Below are 25777 nucleotides of genomic sequence, written 5' to 3' on the forward strand. Positions count from 1 at the left end.
ATTCTTAACTAGCTGCTCGTTGATAACTTAAAATTTTAATGTCATTTTGTGTTAAATAATAAGCACTGGATGTTACTTCGAAGAGGAAATCATGAATACGACGAACGTTCTACGTGCATTACCTATCTGACGCAATAATGAGAGTGGTAACATTTCAGGTATGTCGTTTATTATAATAAATGTGAGCTTACAAGCCTTAAGGATAGTCTTATCTGTGATAATGTGTTCCCTGAAATTTTATAGCATCGTGGTATTATTTTACATCTTAAGTTACTGTGATACAGAGCAGTGTTTTATGGTGGTGACTTTTTGGAACCATTTTCAATAGTCAAACGACTGTATCAAGGAGCGATTAGAGGACCTGCTAGATAGCCGCGTTATGCCGGTTGCATGCGAATCAGGCGAAATTCAATTCAGGTTGTTTGGATACTTTTCAGCATGACTGTACAGTTTCGTGTATTATGATTTGTTTCTCGTACTTCGTATGAATTGCTTCGTAGAAATGACAACGAAAACGTTTTAAAATTGTGGCACTTCTCCTCTACCTCTCATGTGTAGTGCCTGAGTTCGGCTGAAATGACGTTCTAGTATGGATGGCAAAAGTCCCTCTGAAACGACGGGAACAAATGAGGTTGCTGAAATGAGTGCTTCTGGTTTTAGACCTGTACTATGAATAAAGTTACTCAGCGACGATTACGTGTTTGATGCCCCACTCAGACTACTGAGTAATTAAATGTAAAACAAAATGTATGGACGTATTTACTAATGTTCCGTTAATGTGTCGTGAATTTTCGTACGGTGTATTTGCAGAGGCAATTCACTACCAGAGTCCGAGGGAGTTTATCCAAGATACATTGTAACCTTTATTGTCCGATATTGAATTTAATATTCTTCATATTCTTTTGCAATCTTTAGTATTTTTGCTATTTCCTTTTCCGCCTTTGGCTCCTAATAAATATTTTAGAGCGATGATGTAAGAGATGCCGGTAATTCAGTGAAAGATAAGCGTATTATATTCGCACAGGTGCGCTCAGTGGTTGATATAGTTGGAGTTACGCAGTGAGCAAGCAGAGTTATTGGTCATAATGGGATAGCGAGAGGAGGAATATAGTACCAGCACAGATCGTGTCGCCATCCCTTTGAGTTGATACCTAACAACCCGAATTACACTAGCTAGGGAGAAAATGTTCTCACTAAAACGGATTATAAACACTGAGTGCCGAAACTACACTTTCACGTTTACCGCGCCTGCCAATGGATTTCAGTCAGGATGACGCCTGCCGATTGTTACAGTAGCATGTGACGATAATTCAGTACACACTGACGGAAAACGATCCCAATACAAAAAAAAAAAAAAAAAAAAAAAAAAAAAAATGTAGATTAATGAAATTTCGGGAATACAGTTGTCTAAGTGAGTTCACAGGTTAATCTAAACGAGATAAACCTTTGTAAATGTGAAATGCTGGTACGTTAATAGCCGGTGTAGCCACTAAATGTTGAATGCAAGCTTGCAAAAGTGCATGCACTGTGCTGTAGAGGTGCCGGATGTCCGTTTATGGCATGTAGTTCCATGCCTGTTGCAGCTGGTCGGTCAATACAGGGAGAGATACGATGGGTTTGCCGTCCGATGATGTGCCATATATGTTCGATTGCAGACAAGTCTGATAAAAATAGAGCGGGCAACATCTGCAGAGGACGGTCGGTTACAACAGAAATATATGGAAAAGTGCTATCCAGTTGGAAAACATCCCCTGGAATGCTGTTAATGATTGGTAGCACAACAGAGTGTATCACCAAATTCACATACATATTTTCAGTCAGGGTGCGTGCGATAACCACGAAAGTGATCCTGCTGTCATACGAAATCACAACGCAGACCATAAGTCCAGATGTAGGTCCAGTGCGTCCAGTATGCAGGCTGGTTGGCTGCATGCCCTCAGCTGGCCTCCTTCTAACAAGCACACTGCCAACAATGGTACCAAGGTAGAGCCAGCTTTCATCAGAAAACGAAACGGAACTGCGCCCTCCCCTCCAATGAGCTCCCGTTTGACACCACTGAAGTCGGAAATGGCGGTGGTGTGGGGTCAGTAGAAAGCACGATACAGGTTGTCTGGCTGGGAGCTGTCCCTCTACTTGCAACAGTTTGTTCTGTTACTGTACCGCCAACTGGTGCTGAAATTGCTGTGCAGGTGCTGCACAAAGCGCCAGAGTCATATGCCATACACTGAGTAGAATGGTCTTCCCACTTGGTTGTGTCATATGGCCTTCCAGATCCTGGTCTTCTTGCCACCGCACATTCAAAAATGTTCAAATGTGTGTGAATTCCTAAGGGACCGAACTGCTGACGTCATCACTCCCTAGACTTATGCGCTACTTAACCCTTTGTTTCCTGACATAAGAAAAAATTTACTTTTTAACATTTTCTTTGCAGAATTAATGCTATTGAATCCTCAAATGACGGTAGGATTTTTTGTAAAATTTTATTTTATTTTTTACAACTTTTTTCATTCCTGGTACTCAGAAGTACCATCAGACTCCATGGACAGAATCACAACATGAGCAGAAAAATGCTCCAATTTTTATAACTTGTACGTTATTCCATATAAATATTAAATATTCTTACATTAGAAAATTAATTAACAGAATTATGATATTTCTGATTTTCTTTTAATTTCGCGTAAATTTACCTTCTAGAGCAACTTCACAATACATAGTAACTCAGCTATACATTTTTGGCAGTATATACATACCACATATTTACTGATACCTCATGAAATTGTAGGAAACAGTTCTTTTTTCATTGCAGCACAAATACGCTTTACATGAACTACATTGTGAATGTGGTCTCGACTGAATTTTATTTTTCGCACACATTTCGCGTCGTCCTCTTTTACAACTGAACACTACAAAATGGTTTCCTCGGTTGCCAAGACGTACATCCCTAGGAACAGAAAAGTTATCTTTCGTTCTCTTTGGGGGAGTTATTTCATCTTCACCAGAGTTTCTCTTTTTTTGATTTGGCACTTGCTATTCACCCATTAGCCATAGTGCCACAGCACGCCTGAATTCCAGCAGTGGCAGTGCCCCATGTAGATCACTGAAAATGACGTAAGCATCGACAAAAGCTATTTCTATTGCTCCCCAGAAGAGACGGTGCCACCATTTCTTTGATCGCTTGTGAAGACCATTAACTGAACGTTATCTGTCTGCATGATCCACACCACCCATGTTTTCATTGTAATCACATACAACAACTGGACATGGTATAGTCATTCTAGTTCCATCTTTCTGTTTTCTTGACACTACGCTCTGTTCAGTGCCATGGAAGTTTGACGCAAAATACGCTACTTTATTGTCCCTCCATTGAAATACTGTTAGGTCTAAAGATGACTCTCTGTGATTTGATTCCCCACGCTTTAGACATTTTTCTTTAGGTAAATTCGCTGGCAAACCTTTCATATTTGTTCTAATTGTTCCACAGGCAAATGTATTTACGGATTTCTGTGTGGGAAAAAGTGGACAGAACAACTAGTGAGAGGTAATGCATTGTTGCTACAACAAAGTGTTCGCACAACCTGACGGTACTAACAAGTCCGCTTTATATTATCCACTTTATCTCATTCACTTGTAACATAATGCTTCAAACTACTACAAAAACAGAGAAGGTAAGTACGTACAATGGAAAACTCGACGGAAGTTTCAATAAATTGCACACAAATTCAGGCAACACCATGGAAACAAGCACATAAAATCTTCTGATTTCACAGCAGCGCGCGAAAAACAATTTCAAGCTCTGACCGCCACGGAGGTCTATGTACTGCACAATAACATCTATGAAACAGTAGAGCAGAGTTACTGTTACGTACCGACAGGCTCTCAGATCACGAAACTGCACCACAAGAAAATAATGAGAGTCAAAACTTATGGTATTTTTAAGTACCGTCAGGCAACAAAGGGTTAAACTAACTTATGCTAAAAACAACACCTACACCCAAGCCTGAGGAAGGACTCAAACCTCCGGCAGGAGGGGCTGTTCAGTCTGTGACATGGCGCTTAAATCCGCGCGACCACTCCGCACGGCACAGTACATTCGTGGCCACCGCCACCAGCAATCATGTACAATGACTGCCAAGTCTTTCTGCAATATCACAGAAGAAATACCAGCTTTTCGTAACCCTATTACACAACCTCGTTCGAACTCAGTGAGGTGCTGATAATTGTGTCGTTGTCGTCTTAAAGGCATGCTTGACTAACATCAACTCACTTCTAAGTTAACGATCACTCACGACAGTTACAGCGTGTATTTCAAGTAACCATGACATTGATCCTCACAGTCCCGCTGCTTGTGGCTCTCTTATATGACTGATCTGAAATCTCAAAGCACAACTTCTGTTTATGTTACACAACTCCTTTTTTGTGCTGTTATTCTTTTCTGTCAGTGTATTTGAGAGAGGACAAGTACTCTCTCACCTATTTTCACACACATGGAAAATTATTACGGATTGTATTACAACCTGGAGCATCTTGAGCAAGACTATAGAACGTTAATGGCCTGAGCAGACATTGATGGAGCCTGGTTCAAATGGTTCAAATGGCCCTGAGCACTATGGGACTCAACTGCTGTGGTCATCAGTCCCCTACAACTTATAACTACTTAAATCTAACTATCCTAAGGACATCACACACACCCATGCCCGAGGCAGGATTCGAACCCGCGACCGTAGCAGCAGCGCGGCTCCGGACTGGAGTGCCTAGAACCGCACAGCCACCGCGGCCGGCAATGGAGCCTGGTAGGGCGCTAAAACCATAGATATTTTTATGGTTCTTGGCTCATAGGAATGGCATGTTGGGAGTCGGAAGCAATTGGTGGCAACCCCATCTCTCAGCCAATCTTGCCAGACAGACCCACAGTCGTACAGGGCAGACAGGGCAGCTCCTGTCGAGGACAGTCTCCAGCAGGACAATGCCGAGCTATCTGCCGTGGCACCAGCAGAGGCCAGGGCTTGGGCGGTGGTCTGAAGGAATGCATCTACACGGTGAATCCGTAAGCTGGGCATTGCGTGCAGAGCCAGGCATAATAAAAATTCACAAGTTTTTGTGTTCGCCGATGCTGCAAATAGGCGTGTGAACCACTTCCATTGGACGCCTCGATCGTATAATAAACTTCGGTGTCTGAGACATATTTAGAGATAGAAACTTTATTGCACCTCATATCCAGGACTAACACTCTCCAACGCACAGGTGATTTAGATAAAGATCATTAAGGCAGTATCTGCTTGTTGCTGTGGGAAGTGACATGACTTTGGAGAAAATCATCTTCCCCCTCTGCGAAAACTAAAAAACCCAGTAATTGGCAGTTTCTTTTTTTCCAGACACGCAGGTTTCTTAACTCTTGCCCTGGTTCGACTTGAGTTTCTGCTGTCGTGTGGGAGGGGGATTTAACGCCTCTAGAGCCATGTGATTTGTTCAAGACGGCGTGAAGGCGGCCTCGTTCGTGCACTCTATGGGAAGACGGACTTTTTTCTGCTGAGGTGCAAAACACTGGGGTGCAGGATGTGGGTCTGGTGAGCACTTCTGGTCGATGCTCTGGCATGTGTGGTTGGTATTTGGGACCTGTCCTAAGTCTGACTTTATTTGCGAGTAGTTTAGACTGGGGAGTCTGTGCTGATGTTCTTACTGTACTGACAGTGCGACTTCAAAAGTCGCGGACTACTCGTTTGCCGAGGATACAATTTTTGGTTTTTGGTTCACCAGTCTTGACATTGGGTATCTTTGTGCGCTCTGTCGTATGAGTGAGCCAATTTGGTCCTTGGTACGACCAGCAAGTGGGTGTGTGACACACACAATGAAATCTAGTGTGACTTCAGGGCTCTGGCAGAGAGTAAACTGCTCTCCGTCTGTCTGATCGCCAGATGGTGAGATTTTTGCATTTCTTTGGTGGCCGCGATCGATTAGCAGCTGCCGCCTCACGTCTCACCTCCAACGCACACATCTCGCCACCTGCGAGTTACATCTCCGCATGAAGCAAACAGGCTAACGTACTGCCGCTCCGGCATTATCAGAGTGTACAGATCTCAGTCGTCACTTGCTCTTAGCTGCACCTACGTAGTGAAACTACAGTAGGTTTGATCAATCGAATTCTGCTCAGCGTCATATTAATTCAGATTGCGTTATCCACATTTTTAGGGCCAAAGTAATTGACTCACTTCTGCCACCCAGGATCCTTGTCCAATGTACTCTTAAGCCACCTGTTACTTGTTTACCGTATTCAATCAATAACTTGTTTAGTATAATTGCTGTCTGGTTTAGTAAAATTAATGTTGTTAGTAAATTTTACTTCATTCTCAATCATTTTTGTGTAGCTCTCACAGGGTTACCTTCCGTATTTGACCGTTTTTGATCTTCGCTGTGAACAGAAATCTACGACATTATAAATGACTGTCTTCGCACGTTTGCAATGAGAACATATATCTTTATTTTGTGCAATATTTTGTGTAGTTGATGACTGCAAAAAGTTCTCTCTTTTGAATACACCATTATTGAGCAGTTAAAATCCATGGAAACAACACGATAAACACTTATCCATTAGGTTACGGTTATTCAAATAAAATGTTAGCCTGTTACATTATTCGACCGTTAACAATACCCCAAACAGAATCGACGGTGTTTCATAGTGACCGCAGTTGTTGAGGCTCTCTTCGTTGTTCTCGAACCACTACTGGGCTGTGCCGTCCGAGGAAAGTTCCTTTAGCAAATCTGATTGTTGTGTTTGGCGACTATTGAATTCCACCAGCCATTTCGTCGGACCATGAACAGCGTCTCCGAAAAACAGCGATTAATGGCCGATGTGTAGCTGACTTACTCCTGTTCTTCGAATTCACTGATCTGCCAAGTATACAGAGGGTGAGAAGAATATACTGCTGTTGTTCTGGCTCTTGTCCGTGTAGGTGACGACTTCTGCAATGCCTAACTGTAGCCACAGTGATGTAAATGTTTTAAAATACCCAGCGTCTTCACCAGACAATATCATATCATAAAGAGAATCAAGTCCAAACCCTATAGTAGGATAGTGAATGAAGTACATCACCCAGTGCTAAAAGCCCATCTTTTTACGAATACCAACGCACAGCCAGAGTAGAACAGAACTGAACTCCTAGACCGAAAGTGGATCTATTAACGCGAACATCAAATATTTCAGAATATGCAAACAGTACAATCGTAGAACGTTCCAGAAGTGATTTTATTTATTTATTTATTTATTCGTATGGCTATGGCCCCCGTCGGGCAGGCCGTTCGCTGGGGGCCGTTCTCTCAATTTGACACCACTTCGGCGACCTGTAGTCGATGAGGATGATAGGAAGACGATGAGGGCAGCATAACACCCAGTCCCTGGGCGAATAAAATTCCCCGACCCAGCCGGGAATCGAGCCCGTACCCAGTGGATTGACAATACGTCATTCTGTCCAGAATCGATAAATAATAAGTAATAAATAACTGCGGGTGATTGGGTTTGAAGTGACGACCAGCAGCACAGTAGGCGGAAGAATATTTCCCGAAAAGATGGCGGAGAGAGTATTAAAAATAATTTTGAAATCGACCGCATAATTTAATATTCGAAATCTATACATGTTGCTGAAGGTACGATTATGGTGAGCAACCGAATTTTCCATCCCTTCCGCCAGCAAGAATGAAAAAGGAACATGGAGAGCTCTCATCAAAATTTACCATTGCTGCAATACACTATCACCTTCTCCCCAATTTAATACGGTGCATGTTATGTAGCGGCCGTAATTAGCTGACTGTATACGCCTACCGTGCATAACCAGGACGTAGACACTTGTTTCGAAGTCTGTCTTTGACGGTGTTTCTGAGGGACTCGTCATCAGATTTGCAGAGCAGTGTCAACAGTGCGACCGATGGGCCTGAATTCTCTGGCTAGAAGCATGAGCTCCAAGTTCGGCCTGAGATGCGGCTACTGTGGACGTCAGATTGCGGAACCTGCTTGGACCAGCATAAACAGACATGCCAACAGCCCCAGGCGCTGCCTGCGAAATAACCGGAGGGGGGCCGCTGTTTGTCCTGGGCTGTTAATTGGTCTCCTGCTGTTGGCGGACCGAGCGCCGGCGGCTCGGAGCACACGCCGCGCGGAAACTACTTCGCCCTTCCGGCTTCATTATGCGTGAACTATATTATTAAACGCAATAGTCGTGAAAACCACTCGGGTTTGCATACAGTTCAGGACTTTATTTTCACAAAATCATAAACCTACGACGATTGTGGAACGAATAACGTTTTAATGATTACGAAAGGTTTCGGAATAACTTAATTCCATCTCCTGGCATACAATAAACCGAATCCATCTCCTGTGCCAACCTCTCCATCTCGGACTAGCACTTACACCCTACCTCCTCAATCATTTGCTGGATATATTCGAATCTCCATCTTCCGCTACAGTTTTCAATCGATACAGCTTACTCTAGCTCCATCGAACCTCTTCTGTGATATCTTGACGTTCTACAATCCCGACCCTTCTCCTTGTCAATGTTTTCCGTATGTTCCTTTCTTCGTGGGTTCCGCAGAGAACCTACTCATTCATATCATAATCAGTCCTCCGTGACAGCTTATCTCAAACGCTTCTGTTCTTTTCCGATTTTTCCAACAGTCGACGTTTCACTATGATATAATGCTGTGCTTCAAACCTACACTTTCAGAAATGTCTTCCTCAGATTAAGGACTATGTTTGACACTAGCAGATTTCTCCCGGCCAGAAAAGCTATTTTCTCCAGTGTTAGTCTGCTTTTTACGTCCTCGTTGCTTCGACCATCATGGTTTATTTAGCCTCGTAGGTAGCATAATTTCTTAATTACATCTACTTCGTGACCATCACTCCTGTTGTTAAGTTTCTCGTTATTCTTATTTGTACTACTTCCAATAACTGTTCTCTATACGATTTATCCTCAGTCCGTATTCTGAACTCTTGAGGACGTTCATTATATTCAGTACATCCTGTAATTCTTCTACACTTTCACTGAGGGTACCGGTGTCATTACCGAATCTTAACATTGGTATCCTTTCGCCCTGAATTTCAATTATACTCTTGAAGCTTTATTTTATTTCTGTAATTGGTTCTTCCATATATAGATTGAAGAGTAGAGGCGAAAGTTTAGGTCAATGTCTTACACCTAGGTTCTTGTTGTTTCACTCTCATTGTTCCATCTTGGCTCTTGTATATACTGTATATAATAAATCTTACCTTGTAGCTTAGCCGTATTTCTCTCAGAATTTCGAACGTCTCGCAACATTACGCACTGCTGGAGGCTTTCTCCAGGTCAACAAATATACTACTGGCCATTACAATTGCTACACCACGAAGATGACGTGCTACTGACGCGAAATTTAACCGACAGGAAGAAGATGCTATGATACGCAAATGATTAGCTTTTCAGAGCATTCAAACAAGGTTGGCGCCGGTGGCGACACCTACAACGTGCTGACATGAGGACAGTTTCCAACCGATTTCTCATACACAAACAGCGGTTCACCGGCGTTGCCAGGTGAAACGTTGTGATGCCTCGTGTAAGGAGGAGAAAAGCGTACCATCACGTTTCCGACTTTGATAAAGGTCGGATTTTAACGTATCGCGATTGCGGTTTATCGTGTCGCGACATTGCTGCTCGCGTTGGTCGAGATCCAATGACTGTTAGCAGAATATGGAATCGGTGAGTTCAGGAAAGTAATACGGAACGCCGTGCTGGATCCCAACGGCCTCGTATCACTAGCAGTCGAGATGACAGGCACCCTATCCGCATGGCTGTAACGCATCGTGCAGCCACGTCTCGATCCCTGAAGGGGACGTTTGCAAGACAAGAACCATCTCCACGAACAGTTCGACGACGTTTGCAGCAGCAGGGACTATCATCTCGGAGACCATGGCTGCAGTTACCCATGACGTTGCATCACAGACAGGAGTGCCTGCGATGGTGAACTCAACGACGAACCTAGGTGCACGAATGGCAAAACGTTAAATTTTCGAATTAATCCAGGTTCTGTTTACAGCATCATGTTGGTCGCATCCATGTTTGGCGACATCGCGGTGAACTCACATTGGAAGCATGTAATTGTCATCGCCATACTGGCGTATCACCCGGCGTGGTGGTATGGAGTGCCATTGGTTACACGTCTCGGTCACCTCTTGTTCGAATTGATGGCACTTTGAACAGTGGACGTTACATTTCAGATGTGTGAAGACCCGTGGCTCCACCCTACATTCGATCCCTGCGAAACCCTACATTTCAGCAGGATAATGCATGACCGCACGTTGCAGGTCCCGTACGGGCCTTTCTGTATACAGAAAATGTTCGACTGCTGTCCTGGCCAGCACATTCTCCAGATCTCTCACCAATTGAAAACGTATTGTCAATTGTGGCCGAGCAACTGGCACGTCACAATACGCCAGTCACTAGTCTTGATGAACTGTGGTATCGTGTTGAAGCCGCATGGGCAGCTGTACCTGTACACGCCATCCAAGCTCTGTTTCACTCAATGCCCAGGGGTATCAAGGCCGTTATTACGGCCAGAGGTGGTTGTTCTGGGTACTGATTTCTCAGGATCTATGCACCCAAATTGTGTGAAAGTGTAATCACATTCAGTTCTAGTATAATATATTTGTCCAATGAATACCCGTTTATCATCTGCATTTCTTCTTGGTGTAGCACTTTTAATGGCCAGTAGCGTAGTATGAACGTGCCTTGATTTTTCACTAGTCTTGCTTCCAATATCAAACGCAACGTGAGAACTGCTTGTCTGTTGGCTTTACTTTTCCTAAAGAATAATTGATCGTCGTCTAACACGTCCTAATAGCACCGTACAAATATCGCGTAAGATGGAGAAAAGCCACCTGAAACTGCTTTCTGTAAAGATTAGGTAAAGCTGAATCGACTAAAATTTCTCGATAACCATGGATAGGAGAAGCACTGTGGTGGAGCTCTGGCTGTAAAAAGGTAGGAGGTTTGTTCTGTAAGCGAATGTTTATACGTGTATGTAGCTGTGTGGTTGCGTCTACTTAAGCTGTTTCAACGATGTCAGTTTTGTTCCTGCGTTGGAGGTAAGAATTGCGAGTGTTCAAATTTTAGTAGTTAATTTTTTTAGGAGGTCGCTTAACTAGCTTTGCTTAGTTTTGTGATACGTATCACCAATTTCGATTATACGACATGTGCACTGCAGCTGCTTTTTTGAATAGTTCATACAGTGATCCTACTTATATACCTAGGCAGTTGGTTTTCCGAGCAGTAGGATTTGGGCGCGAGTGTCGGACCTTGTGGCTCAGCTACTTTGAAAGAGATTGCGCCACTCTAATCCCAGATCTAATTAGTCTGTCCTGCGTTCTGAAGGACCTATTCTGGTCAGGTGTAATGCCGAAAAGAAGACTGACTCGTTTCGTCCACGCTGTTGTGCAGATACTACAGTGAACAAATAAGTGGATGTGATTGTCTCAGTTTATTTTCCGTTTTGAGGCTCAATATGAGAGGCTAGTTTACACTGGCGTCGCTTGGCTACGATTACTATGCTAGCAGAGATGGAGTCGTATTCTTACGCGCAGTAAATTGGTTTCCCACAGGTTGCGCATATATAGCTCAATGGAAGCTGATAATAGCGTAGTAATTCGTCTATGCTTTTCGTCGTGTTGCAAACTCAAGATTCCTATCCTCTTCTGCAGTAGAACTTATTTTTTTGCTTGTTAAAGAATTAAGAGATGTGGACGTGATGTTTCGTTTGTTTGTCGCGAATATGTACCTCGTATCTGTAGGTTTGAACGTCTGTCTCAGTTTGTTTATTTGCTTACTTGTGTGCTGAGATAATGCACAGATTTACAGGAAGTTATTTGATTGATTTAAAAATACACTCCTGGAAATGGAAAAAAGAACACACAGACACCGGTGTGTCAGACCCACCATACTTGCTCCGGACACTGCGAGAGGGCTGTACAAGCAATGATCACACGCATGGCACAGCGGGCACACCAGGAACCGCGGTGTTGGCCGTCGAATGGCGCTAGCTGCGCAGCATTTGTGCACCGCCGCCGTCAGTGTCAGCCAGTTTGCCGTGGCATACGGAACTCCATCGCAGTCTTTAACACTGGTAGCATGCCGCGACATCGTGGACGTGAACCGTATGTGCAGTTGACGGACTTTGAGCGAGGGCGTATAGTGGGCATGCGGGAGGCCGGGTGGACGAACCGCCGAATTGCTCAACACGTGGGGCGTGAGGTCTCCACAGTACATCGATGTTGTCGCCAGTGGTCGGCGGAAGGTGCACGTGCCCGTCGACCTGGGACCGGACTGCAGCGACGCACGGATGCACGCCAAGACCGTAAGATCCTACGCAGTGCCGTAGGGGACCGCACCGCCACTTCCCAGCAAATTAGGGACACTGTTGCTCCTGGGGTATCGGCAAGGACCATTCGCAACCGTCTCCATGAAGCTGGGCTACGGTCCCGCACACCGTTAGGCCGTCTTCCGCTCACGCCCCAACATCGTGCAGCCCGCCTCCAGTGGTGTCGCGACAGGCGTGAATGGAGGGACGAATGGAGACGTGTCGTCTTCAGCGATGAGAGTCGCTTCTGCCTTGGTGCCAATGATGGTCGTATGCGTGTTTGGCGCCGTGCAGGTGAGCGCCACAATCAGGACTGCATACGACCGAGGCACACAGGGCCAACACCCGGCATCATGGTGTGGGGAGCGATCTCCTACACTGGCCGCACACCACTGGTGATCGTCGAGGGGACACTGAATAGTGCACAGTACATCCAAACCGTCATCGAACCCATCGTTCTACCATTCCTAGACCGGCAAGGGAACTTGCTGTTCCAACAGGACAATGCACGTCCGCATGTATCCCATGCCACTCAACGTGCTCTAGAAGGTGTAAGTCAACTACACTGGCCAGCAAGATCTCCAGATCTGTCCTCCATTGAGCATGTTTGGGACTGGATGAAGCGTCGTCTCACGCGGTCTGCACGTCCAGCACGAACGCTGGTCCAACTGAGGCGCCAGGTGGAAATGACATGGCAAGCCGTTCCACAGGACTACATCCAGCATCTCCACGATCGTCTCCATGGGAGAATAGCAGCCTGCATTGCTGCGAAAGGTGGATATACACTGTACTAGTGCCAACATTGTGCATGCTCTGTTGCCTGTGTCTATGTGCCTGTGGTTCTGTCAGTGTGATCATGTGATGTATTTGACCCCAGGAATGTGTCAATAAAGTTTCCCCTTCCTGGGACAATGAATTCACGGTGTTCTTATTTCAATTTCCAGAAGTGTACATTGCAATGCCTTGTTTTTCGATGCTTCACCGAGCGAGGTGGTGCAGTGGTAACACACTGGACTCGCATTCGGGAGGACGACGGTTCAATCCGTCTCCAGCCATCCTGATTTAGATTTTCCGTGATTTCCCTAAATCGTTTCAGGCAAATGCCGGGATGGTTCCTTTGAAAGGGCACGGCCGATTTCCTTCCCAATCCTTCCCTAACCCGAGCTTGCGCTCCGTCTCTAATGACCTCGTTGTCGACGGGACGTTACACACTAACCTAACCTAACCTAACCTTATTCGATGCTTCGGATTAGTGCCCGACGTTGGCAGCCATCTTGTTTTTCATGTTAGCTAAAAATGGTTCAAATCTCTCTAAACACTGTGGACCTTAACATCTGAGGTCATCAGTCCCGTAGACTTAGATCGACTTAAACGTATCCAACCCAAGGACATCACAGACATCCATGCCCGAGGCAGGACTCGAACCTGCGACCTTAGCAGCAGTGCGGTTCCCGACTGAAGTGCCTAGAACCACTTATGTTAGCTAACAACACTACTCACATGGACCCTGATGAATAGGCAGTCTCCTGTCGAGTGGTCTCTGACAATGGTTAATAATACGTAGTTCTCCCCTGCGTGATATTTGGTTTCTGATACAGAAACAGGGAGGCCTAGAGGTGCTGCTTTGTTGATTGCTGTGTAGTGGGTAATAAAAAAGAAAAAAAGAGTAGGAAAGAAAAGGTTGAATATGTGGGAGGAAATGGTGAATAAAAAGGTGTTTTAAAATCGTTAATGACAGTGAGAAATGGAAAAGAATGAAATGCAAATCGGACTTCGTATTACAGAAAAGCTATCGGACTTCGTGATTCGGAAAAGATATTGTTGGGGTGGTCCTTGTGGCGTTTCTGAGCAAACGTCAACCAATTTCCACTACAAAAATTATTTGAAAGTGTACAGAGAATAACAAATGTGATTAACAGGGGGAAATGGCGTAGATAATTCATTCATTATCAATGTAATACGTCTTCTCTCGTGCGGCGTCCAGGTCTTGTTTTCCAACAATGTCCTGCTTCATTTTTGCATGAAAAGTCGCAGCTGCTCCAAAATATTGCTGTAAATTTCATCGTCCAGGAATTACTAACGTCTACAAATTAAATCCATCTTGGTATTGAATGCAATGTTTTTTATGGCTGCTTCCATCGTCCAAATTTCATACAATACTAAATGTCTGCACATTAATAAGTTTTTCCGTCTGCATCATACCAAGACTAGCGAATAAGTGAGTTAAGCTTCCGGTCTCAAGAGACAAGAGCGGGTAGAAAACAAAAAGAGTTACAATTTTTGTACCTTCACTTTCTTATATAATTTCACTGCAGTCGAGCGCTCATACAGCAGCGGCGGCATAATTTATATCTGAGGGAACGACTGTAGCGCGCCGAAATTCAAAGTCCCGCTGCATCGCCCCCTCGACTGTCACGCTAAAACATGTAGCGTGGCAGGCTAGCAAACAATATAGTAGATATACCTAAATGTCAGTATATACATATTTTCATAGGAAAGGCCACGTGCGTTCATAGGGGATAATCTTTGTCAATACTTACTTTCTAAACTTATACACTAAATACAATTGTTACAGTTTTGATCCTTTTTACAAAATTAATATACATATATTTACATACAGTTTGTTTGAGCAAGCTGCTCGCCAGCGCTGTTAATGTTGTGTGTTTCCAGCGTTGGTTTCCCAATGCATCTCTGGCAGCGCGTAGTCTTTGCACATGCGCAATAGCATCACTGAATTTCGCGTGCGGCAGTTTCAAAATTGCTGTGTTATAACAGTCTCGCACAGTATTCACTTTCACATAGTGGTCATTACAAGTTATTATTCCAGCATAAATGGCATCTTGAGTCCAGAGACACCATAAGATTGAGTATGTGCGTGATCGGAAGCAATTTCCATGTCTTCTGTTACGACACAACACTCCAGGTACTTGTGCGTTTTCATGACTATTGTTCCCGTGGCATATGTGGTCGATGTAGTTTTAGGCTCCATATCGCCTACGACACGTGCTGAGTTTGTTGTCTCCATAGCATCTGAAGGCCGGCCAGGTACAACAGAGCCGAAGTTCGCAAAGGTAGGTGTTTCATCACGTTGTTTACACTCGCCAACAAATTTTCATTTACAGTGTGAAGATCCTCATTATCGTCGAAGTAAATTGCAGTTTATATCGGTTTATAAACAATTATTTGGTTTATGCACCATAAGTTTCACAAATACCGCAAAATTCGTCGTTTATAACGTTTCAGTTTAACACAGTTTGGAACTCTTTTTACCATATTTACATTTTAACAAAGTTCACTGTGTCCCAGCATGTTGACAGTATGGAAACTTTTAACAAAAATACATATAAATTTACAAGAATATGCATGTGAAATATGTCCCATTGGCTTTCTCTTATTGGGGTTTATGGTCATTTTAAGTTTCTTTATTCAGTTTTGGGCGTGCCAAGGGATATAAAACTTAATATTTAAAGCACGGGCTTTCCTTCATTTCTTATTCATTTCTTTCTTTTGATTCCATATCTGGCTAGTGGTTGATCGGGCTTGTAATCCCATCAATAATCCTTTTTCAAAGTACTTAATTTTCTTCATATCTTTTTATTCATACCTGAAAGTTAACTGTCACACAACATACTCTTACATTCCACAAACAAACAATACCCAGCTGCAGGAGGTGGTAGGATAATGGAGAAAGAAAGAAAGATAGAATGGAAGAAACTATTCACTACCTATAAACTACCAAATTCTACAGCTACTACATAATAAAGAACATAATACACTATAACGTTTGCACCACCTTCAAGGGGTGTGTGAAAGGAGGTGCTTACAATTTACCAAATCATGGGTAAATGTAAGTGACCTTAAGTCAAGTCTGTGTAATGTAACACCATGACACATTATCAGTTTGTGTTGCGACTGTTCATATGACTAAGCGTATTATACCTTAACAAATCCTTGCATGAGTAAATCACATATCTGCTCAGTACTTCCTCGATATCTCCACTTCTTGTGGATACCTTCTATACAAATGGAAAATATATCTGACAGAGATTCTCTCTCTCATAATGTGTATTATATAATAACGTACCAAATTTCCTCTCACGAGTTCAACCATGAACTTCCTTCTACTTTAGTAAAGGTTAAAGGTCATGTATGTGTGTATACACATTACTTCTTTCTATAAAACATAAATAAAGAACATAGTATTATAATTTGAAACGTCTCTGTTGGATTCCTTTCATGTCTGATTTCTTAAATCTGTTGTCATTTATGGAAGAAATTCCTCTTCTAAATTTACTGTGGCGTTTCTGACTATCTGGGAGGAGACTGAGTAATGGAACGTGTTACTTTTACACATATACAAGAACGATCTGTCACACTACTACACTTTAAAACACAGTTTATATGTAATTCATGTCACACAGTCTCATACGGAACCTACATCCGCTTTCTTTTATATACTGTATATAATAAGATACTGTCATCCCCCTTCCCTTCTGTGTGAGAGGATGAATGAGCAAATGTGTTTCTAGCTGCATGCTTGAGGGTAGCAGACAAGCCTGTCTGCTAGAGAACAGTAGGACCAACGTTGGAACAGGTAGCTACACTTTATAAAAGCAGAGAGGTTTCCATTCTTAGCATGGTCCTGGCCGTCCCTTGTCATGTTGGTATAGGAAGCTGCCCCTCTGGTCACTTCCGTTTGTATCTGGGAAGCACTCTCGGTGGGAGCCCAGGTCAGTCGATCGGTGGCGAGCGTCTGAAGTGGTAAGATCTCCGCCTAAGCGCGTGTCCGTAGGACAATGGATGTCTTAAGTTCAGCCTAACTGAAAATTTAATCACCTTTATTTCAGGTTTAGCTCTAAAATATCTAATGTTATCTCAAATTGCAGCGCAGTGTAATTCTCGTGTGAAGTTCAGATTATTTTCCGGTAGTTGCTTTGTCACTACTTTATGAGTAAAGTGGAACCACGTGTTAATCAGTAACTCTAACTAACATCAATCTTAAATGCGAATGCTTGTGTGATTATAACGTCTCGTCTTGAAAATATTTTTCAACATAGCAACTTTTCTTAATGTTCAACCCACGTGGGGTGTACTTTGCGAGACCAGTACCACGTGCTTATATAACTGTTTGACCCGTCAGGTTAACAGTAAGACGTTAGTAACCAGTTCGAGGTTTTTCTTTTGTAAATTGCTTTTCGTTCTAATTTATTTTAATTATCAAAATTATTGTGGAGTTACACTCTTTGTGTAAACCAAGTTGACCACGTGAAGCATGTGGTGTAATCATCAAAGTACCCCTCAGCTATTCTTTTCGCGAAGATTTCACAAAGAGTTAATATGAATTTAGTATACCAGTGTGTGGTAATTACATGACGGACAGGATTGTGCTACGAACGTAATTTCTTTGGGTGAAAATTTGAATCTGTTGGTAGTGGTTAATTTTCTGTTGCGTATGTTTCAATGTTCCTAGTATGTTGTTTTATGAATGCAGTGTTGTATGCAGACTCCCAATCTTGGCTCTATATTTGATGTGTTCCGTAAGATTGCAATCTCACATTTTCACAATCCTAAATAAGGCACCAGTTTATTTATGAATCAAATTTAATATGCTGAAATTTCAATGACCAATCTTAAAATAAATTTCCAAATATAAACTGATTTATTTCTTTTTATTTAAATTCTCTTTTATATGTATATATATATATATATATATATATATATATATATATATATATATATATATATATATATATATATATATATCTCACCGGTTGTCATATGACTATTAAAACATTATAATTAATGTCAGTCTGATTGGGAATTCGGTAAGCTAGACTGGATGCCTGGTGAAACAGTTGCTCAGTAATGCAAGGTTAACTTCCCCAGACAGCTCACAGCTTTTAACCCGCTATTATTGTCTAGCAGTACCGCTTACATAGCAAAAATTAAAGTAGCAACATTACAAATTGACAGTAAAATATCTCTGTCTCAGCGTCCGTTGCTTAACGTTGTCTGCACGGGTGGTCACTGCTCCTTTGCACTTACCTTGGTTTAACCTGAAAAGTCAAGAGTTGTCTTCAAAGTAGATGTAATTTTGTCATCTGTTCGCTAAGTGGAGGTGTTGTAGGAGTCGCGAAACGGCCTTAATGACACTCTTATCTTTTGCTTCCTCAGGGTTTTCCGTCGTGTGTAAGTATAATAAAGGCTAACTTGGCACTAAATTTCACTTTCCAATTTCTTTTATACCAATTGTAAACTCCCCACAAAAATTTTAAAGACAATATTATATAGAGATGCTAACCTCCCTAGCAATTAAATTTAATGACAATAAAAATGAGAATCGCAATCTGACTCAAAGTATAAGCTGTCACGAAAAATGATGAAAAACAATTCAGTGCTAATGAAACTTCAGTGACAATGAAAATTCAATTAAACTGAAATATCGGTCTTTGGCCCTGTGCAAAAAATCAGAATTAAATTCTTACCTCAGTATAACTGCATGTCAAATTTCTGCTCTTATTGTTGCCCACGGCTTGGAGGAACTGCATTGCAAATAATATTTTTTTTTTTTTTTGAAATTTAACTGAAACTTTTCTTTAAGGGAAATGGAAGGAAATCGTTGGTTCAATTAAATGATTTTTTTGTTAAAAATTGCTTTGAAATCAAAATTATTATTGGGGCACTTGTTGAAAATTAATTACAATAAATAAACTTCACGTTATCTGATGGTTACCTACATTAACAATATACCTCATTCAGCATCTTGACCAGAATGCCATGTCGACGCTCGCCGACTGCGTCCCGCTCGTGACCGTGACAGGACTAGACCACTACTGCCGACAGACTACATCACACAACTGCACTGGGCTGCTACTACTGACCGAATGCTCTGCATGACGACTACTAGCGTACTGCTCGCAACACTCGCGCGGTCAAACGCAGACTAACTACGATAAATGGCTCTCTGGTCAAAGATTTTATCATGCTTCACCATCGCTGCTACATTACATACGTGTTTCATAACCCTAGACTGGGGGGGGCAAAAATTTGGCAGCGATGGTGAGTCATTTGGACTTGCCAAGCGCGGCAAAATTTTTTCTTTAATTAATGAACTTTTACAATTTACAGAATATTTAAATACATGAATTAAATGTTGTGCACATGCACCGAGTACAAAACATTTCAGACAAAGACAAGATATGAGTACAAAACATATTAGCAAATCAGAAAACTGTATATACAAATTATTTGACAGATAACAGAGTGCACACGCACTGAAAAAATTCTTCAGCATTTTCAGAACAAATAAACAGAATGGCAGAAAATCATGTTGATAAGTGACATGAGTGTACTCGCACTGGAGTTGAGAACATATTAGCAAATGACGAAACGTATATACAATGAGTAACAAATGACATAAGTGCATACGCACTGAAGTATTGAACATACAGAATGAGTACAAATCATATTGAAAAATGAGAAAAGTGCACAGGCACTGAAGTTCAGTAGAAAACATATTAACACATAACATAAGTGCACATGCACTGTAGTTCAGAACATATCATCAAAATAAAAAATGTATGTACAATATAAAAGACAAGAGTGCACATATACTGTACTTCAGAACAAATCGAAAAAATGTCTTTAGCATTTTCGCAATAAATAAACATAATGGCAAAAAAAACATGTCGACAAGTGCCATAAGTGTACTCGCACTGGAGTTCAGCGAATCGAAAAAAAAATGTATAACCCATGAACATAAATGATGTTAGCAAAAAAATGATTTTCACTATGTGACAAGAATTAGGATAGGAAAGGGAAGGATTGCATCATGGTTGTAGCACTTTAGATTGCACACAGCTGTTCTGAAAGTCCATATCTTTCCACAGATGTACAACACCAAGTGACACAATTTGAAGTTCTTTTCCCATCAGAATTTATCAGCGTAGCCAAGCCACTGAATTGTCTTAGTAATGTTCCATGTTTTCATTTTGGCAGTACATTAGGTACACCAAACAGTGGGACCATAATAACGTCTTCATCGCTCACGGTGGTGGACAGCATGTCGTGTCAACACCACGCTCTTACAAGGCACACCAACGTAGAATTAGTGCAAAAACCAAATATAGTGCTCCATGATCATGAGGATGGACAGGACAAATGGACATTGCAGTAATTCAGGGTAGTTAGCTCATAAGGTGAAGGACATTAGGTCACATACCAGTCTTCATTAGTAGTTTGCGGCATTCATAGCCCAGTTATTGAACATTTCTGTACCAAGTATGTAGTATTACAGAAAAATGTTCATTAATTGTTTTACATAGAATCAGTAGCCTTCTTTTCCTAGTTACATAGCATTATTAAATAATCGCATTCTTTTCCAGTTACAAAGCATAATTAAGAATCATTAGTCTTCTCCTAATTACAAAGCATTATTAAACAATCGCATTCTTTTCCAGTTACAAAGTATGGAATAGTTAATTAATCATTTGTCATTCCAATATGGTATTAATCATTAGCCTTCTCCTAATTACAAAGCATAGCATCATTTGTCATTTCAATATAGTAAGAATCACATTCTTTTCCAGTTACAAAGCATAATTAATCAATATAGTAAGAATCATTAGCCTTCTCCTAATTACAAAGCATTATGAAACAATCGCATTCTTTTCCAGTTACAAGCATAATTAAGAATCATTAGCCTTCTCCTAATTACAAAGCATTATGAAACAATCGCATTCTTTTCCAGTTACAAAGCATAGCATAATTAATTAATCATTTTCCAAGTGACATATTATTCATTGCTGATCAGCATTACTCAGAACTCTCTTAAACTGGTATCATTATTTGGGACTGGTAATACATTTTTTGTTGTTGTTAGCCATGCATTGCGTTAGGTAATTACAGGGGAAAGCAAGAGAGAAGAATTTGCTTCTGGGTGATTGGTATAAATGAAAATGTGTAACGTCATTCGTCATAAGTCAGCTGTGGCAAGATTATGAAACAAGTAGAGTATATGTAATCCCATTTATAAATGATAAACACGATTGGGTAAAAAATAAAAATGCAAGCACTAGAACAGGTATAATAAGTAACAGGTATAGTAAGTATCATGAAAAGCTTCTCCTGGAAAAAATACAAAATGGATTATTGAGCTGAAAGAAGAAACGCACACTATGCTGAAAAGTAGTGAACTTCGAATTAACAGGTAGTGAAATGTGTATAAAATGTGTTCCATAGCTGTCCTTTCCAAAACTTTCCGTCATCCTACTATGCAATATAACACCTGCTGTCAAAACAAACTGCAACAAATACTTAAATAATTACATAGCATAAATACATAACTTCAACATTATCCTCATCTGTAAAGAAAAAACTTCATTATCAATCACTTCATTATCCATATTATCATAACTTCATTATATCATCACCTGTAAAGAAAAACTTCATTATTCATAACAGCATATTCTTCATCATTATTCATCAGCATTCATTATCATCTGCAAAAAAAATCACTTCATTACTCATTACATAACTATTCTATATCTCTAGCATATTTCATCACTAAACCTAAGATGTGTAGTTCTGTCTGACAGCCTGCATCAATCACCTTGTATTCTGAAAGAAAAAATTAGTTAAGACTGCTATTCTACGATAAGCGTAGTATATTCTTGTTAATGCTTGTTAATCCTGATCCATTTACTCTTCCTCATAAAGTTATTGCATCTTCTTTCGTTTATTCCGTAGGTGAAATTCCCATTTCTGTTGAATTTATTTCTTACACGCATCATTTCTTTCTGAAATTGATGAACAGAGATTAATGTCTTGCATTTAAATCATATACCCACTAAATAATGACTGGTTTACGGTGACGTAATTAACCATACAGCATAACATGACAGAAAACGTAATATGTCAAAGACATTGACAGTGTTCAAAGCCAAAATGTACAGAGAATATCGCAATACAGCAGCAAAAATGTAAAACAGTCACGATCTTGAGGTGTCATAGGGCAACAAAAATGTCAAAGTCAACTGGTGTGTGTTATATCTTAACTATTTCACAATGCATACAAACAAAACTGGAGTACAATCATATACACACAAAAAATGGAAAATGTGCACGGTCTGATGTGTAACGACAAGAAAAGCGACCTGCTAACCTTACCTTGCCGAGCACTTGCCAAGAAAAAATACGATAATCATCAGTAATTAGTCATGTGAATATAATTGCATAAGTGGTCATAAAGATTAGTAAATGGCATCATAGCATGTTACATCATAAAGTGGTTTCATTCAATAAACGGTTTAATATTTGACCAATGGTGGTTGCCTTTCGATTTTCTGGTTCTCAAAGTTTCGACGTGTAGCACATTGGGATGAGGAATCCGATATGGACCTGCGTATAGAAGTTCAAATTTACTCCACTTACCTTTTAATTTACTGGATAAATAGTGTGTACGTACTAATATTTTCTGTCCAACGTGAAAGTCGCGGCGTGTACAAACCTGTTTTTGCTGTCTTCTCCGGTGCTCTGCGGCACGTTTGATGTTGTTCAGCGCAATGTCAATTATTTCGTGGTGTCTTAGTCGACGACATTTAGGGACGTTTACTAATTCTTTAATTTTGTTTGGTGGTTCAACGTTTTTCAATATAACAGACGGAGATAGCATAGTGGATTCATTTGGAATGGAATTAATTACGTCTTGGAATTAGAGTATGTGTGTATCCCAATCAATATGTCTTTTGTGGCAGTATATTCGGCACAGCTTACCAATTTCTTTCATTAATCTTTCACAGGGGTTCGAAGAAGCATGGTACTTGGATATATAAATCGGAGAAATGTTTCTAGCTCGTAATATACGTGTCCATATGCCAGAACGAAATTGAGATCCATTGTCAGAAATTACTTTCATCACATGCCCTACATGAAATAGAAAATGTTTTACAAATGCTTTCGAAACAGTTTTAGCAGTAGCTTTGCGTAATGGAGTGAAAGTAACCAATTTTGAAGTGAGCTCAACAGCGACAAAGATGTAGCAAAAACCTCTGTTAGTTCTCGGAATCGGACCAAAAATGTCTACAGCGGCCATGTGTCTTAATTTAACAGGTACAATGGGATATAAAGGAGGAATATGTGAAGTGGTGTCTGATTTAGCTTTCTGGCAAATTTTACAAGACGCTAAAACTCGTCGTATACGTTTCTCCATGTTAGTAAAATAACAGTTCTGTCTCAGTATAAGAAAACATTTTCGTGCTCCGTAATGTGCGTAACTTAAATGAGTGTACCAGATTAATTTGTTAACCAGTTCGTCAGGAATGCATAATAACCAATTGTTGCTGTCAGGATGAGAGCGGCGAAACAGAATGTCATTGCGTACAGTGTAATGGTGTCTAATCGTAACATTATTTCTATCTTGCCAAAGGTGTTTCATTTCTTTCCACGCATTGTCTTTATTTTGCTCTTGTGCTATGTCCTGTAATGACGATGAAATAAAATTTTCAAATGCAACTTGCTGAATGTACATGACACTGAAATTTGTTTTGCAGAAGTTGGTTGTTACGTCTTGCTGATTGTTGCCGGGAGAACGCGATAGTGCGTCTGCTATAACATTTTGTGTGCCGGGAATGTGAACTATTGTAAAATTAAATTCCTGTAAATAAAGTTTCCATCTGCTTAATCTGTCGTGAGTGAATTTGGCCGAAAGTAAAAATTGTATCGCTCTGTGGTCTGTGTAAACGGTGGTATGTCTGCCATAATGAAAGTGCCTAAATCTCGTGAAAGCCCATACAACACATAATGCTTCCAGTTCTGTAACAGAATAATTTCGTTCAGCAGGTGACAGAATGCGACTTGCAAATGCGATGTTTTTAATTACTATTGAACCATCTTCTTCAATTTCCTGGAAAATGTGTACGCCTAAAGCGGTATTGGAACTGTCGGTGGCAATGGAAAAATTTCTAGTAAGATCTGGGTGCGATAAAAGTGGTGCATTCAACAGAGCATGTTTCAGGTTCACAAATTCAGAATGTGCTTGCTTATCCCATGACCAAATAGTGTTTTTACCTGTTAATTGGCATAATCTAGGCGTGTCTAAAGCGGAGTGATGAATAAATTTACGAAAAATATTAATTAAGCCCAAAAAACTGCGTAATTGCTTCTTCGTCGTAGGAACAGTAATGTCACGTAGAGCTTGAAGTTTTTCCGGATCAGGTGCAATTCCTTCAGCTGAAATTACGTGTCCAAGAAATTTTATAGAAGTTTTGCCAAAGTGCGATTTACTGAGATTAACTGTAAGTCCTTGTGCATGAAAAGTTTGTAACAGTCGTTCAAGAATCATATTGTGTTCAGACCAGTTAGCTTCTGCGATAAGTATGTCGTCTACATACGTCGTAATTCTGTCCTTAAGTACTGTCGGAAGTATTGTGTTCAAACCGCGAATAATAGCTGCAGAAGAAATAGTTAAGCCGAATAGTAATTTGCAAAATTGATAACAGTCGCCGAAACAGAGAAAAGCTGTATATTTTCTGCAATTCGGATGAAGTTGAATTTGCCAAAATCCCGATTTCAAATCTAGTATAGAATAAATAGCTGTACCGTGAAATTTCTGTAGAAGTTCCTCTAATGTCTGTGGTCGATCTGTTTCATTAGTAATAATGTCATTAATGTGACGTGAATCGAGTACCAGGCGAAGTGAGCCATCTTTTTTCTTAACAATATGTAGCGGGTTTATGTACGGACTAACTGCCGGTTCTAAAATTCCTTGGTCAAGCATATCCTGCAATTCTTTCTTAACTTGTTCTCTATGGATATACGGAATGGGATAATGTTTAGCTTTAAATGTATCGTGCTGTTTGACTTGAAATTCATACATAAATCCGGACATAGTACCAGGAATGTTGTCAAAAACTGGAGCTTGCTGTAAAAGAATTTTGTGTAATTGCGTTCGTTCGTCGTCTGTAGTTGCACTGCTCTCTTTAACCTTATCAGAAATCAATTGCATTACGTCGTAGTCAGCTTCGTCTGGAGTATTATAGTTGTGTACGTACGTATCAGTGAACAATGTGGGATTACAGTCTATGTTACGTGTTGCGGAAACGACCTCTGTGCGGTTAATTGTTTGTTCTTCCGCAGATAAAGAGTGCTGAAATTCTAAAGCCAATTGTACATTTTCATCCTTTAACATTATATAAGAATTTTGAAAATCGATAACTGCGTCGTGTTGTACCAGAAAATTCGTACCTAAAATAACTTCTGTTGTCAGTAAAGGAACAATCCAAAAATTAGAGCGGAAAGTATGACCTCCAATACAAAATGATAAATGCGTCTGTAATTTAACGTCTACTCGTTTACTCGATTCTGCTCCCTTCACTTTTGTTTTGTTTTGCCTAAAGGTAATGTCGGA

Source organism: Schistocerca piceifrons, chromosome 6 (genome assembly GCF_021461385.2).
Source record: "Schistocerca piceifrons isolate TAMUIC-IGC-003096 chromosome 6, iqSchPice1.1, whole genome shotgun sequence".
NCBI classification, from domain to species: domain Eukaryota; kingdom Metazoa; phylum Arthropoda; class Insecta; order Orthoptera; family Acrididae; genus Schistocerca; species Schistocerca piceifrons.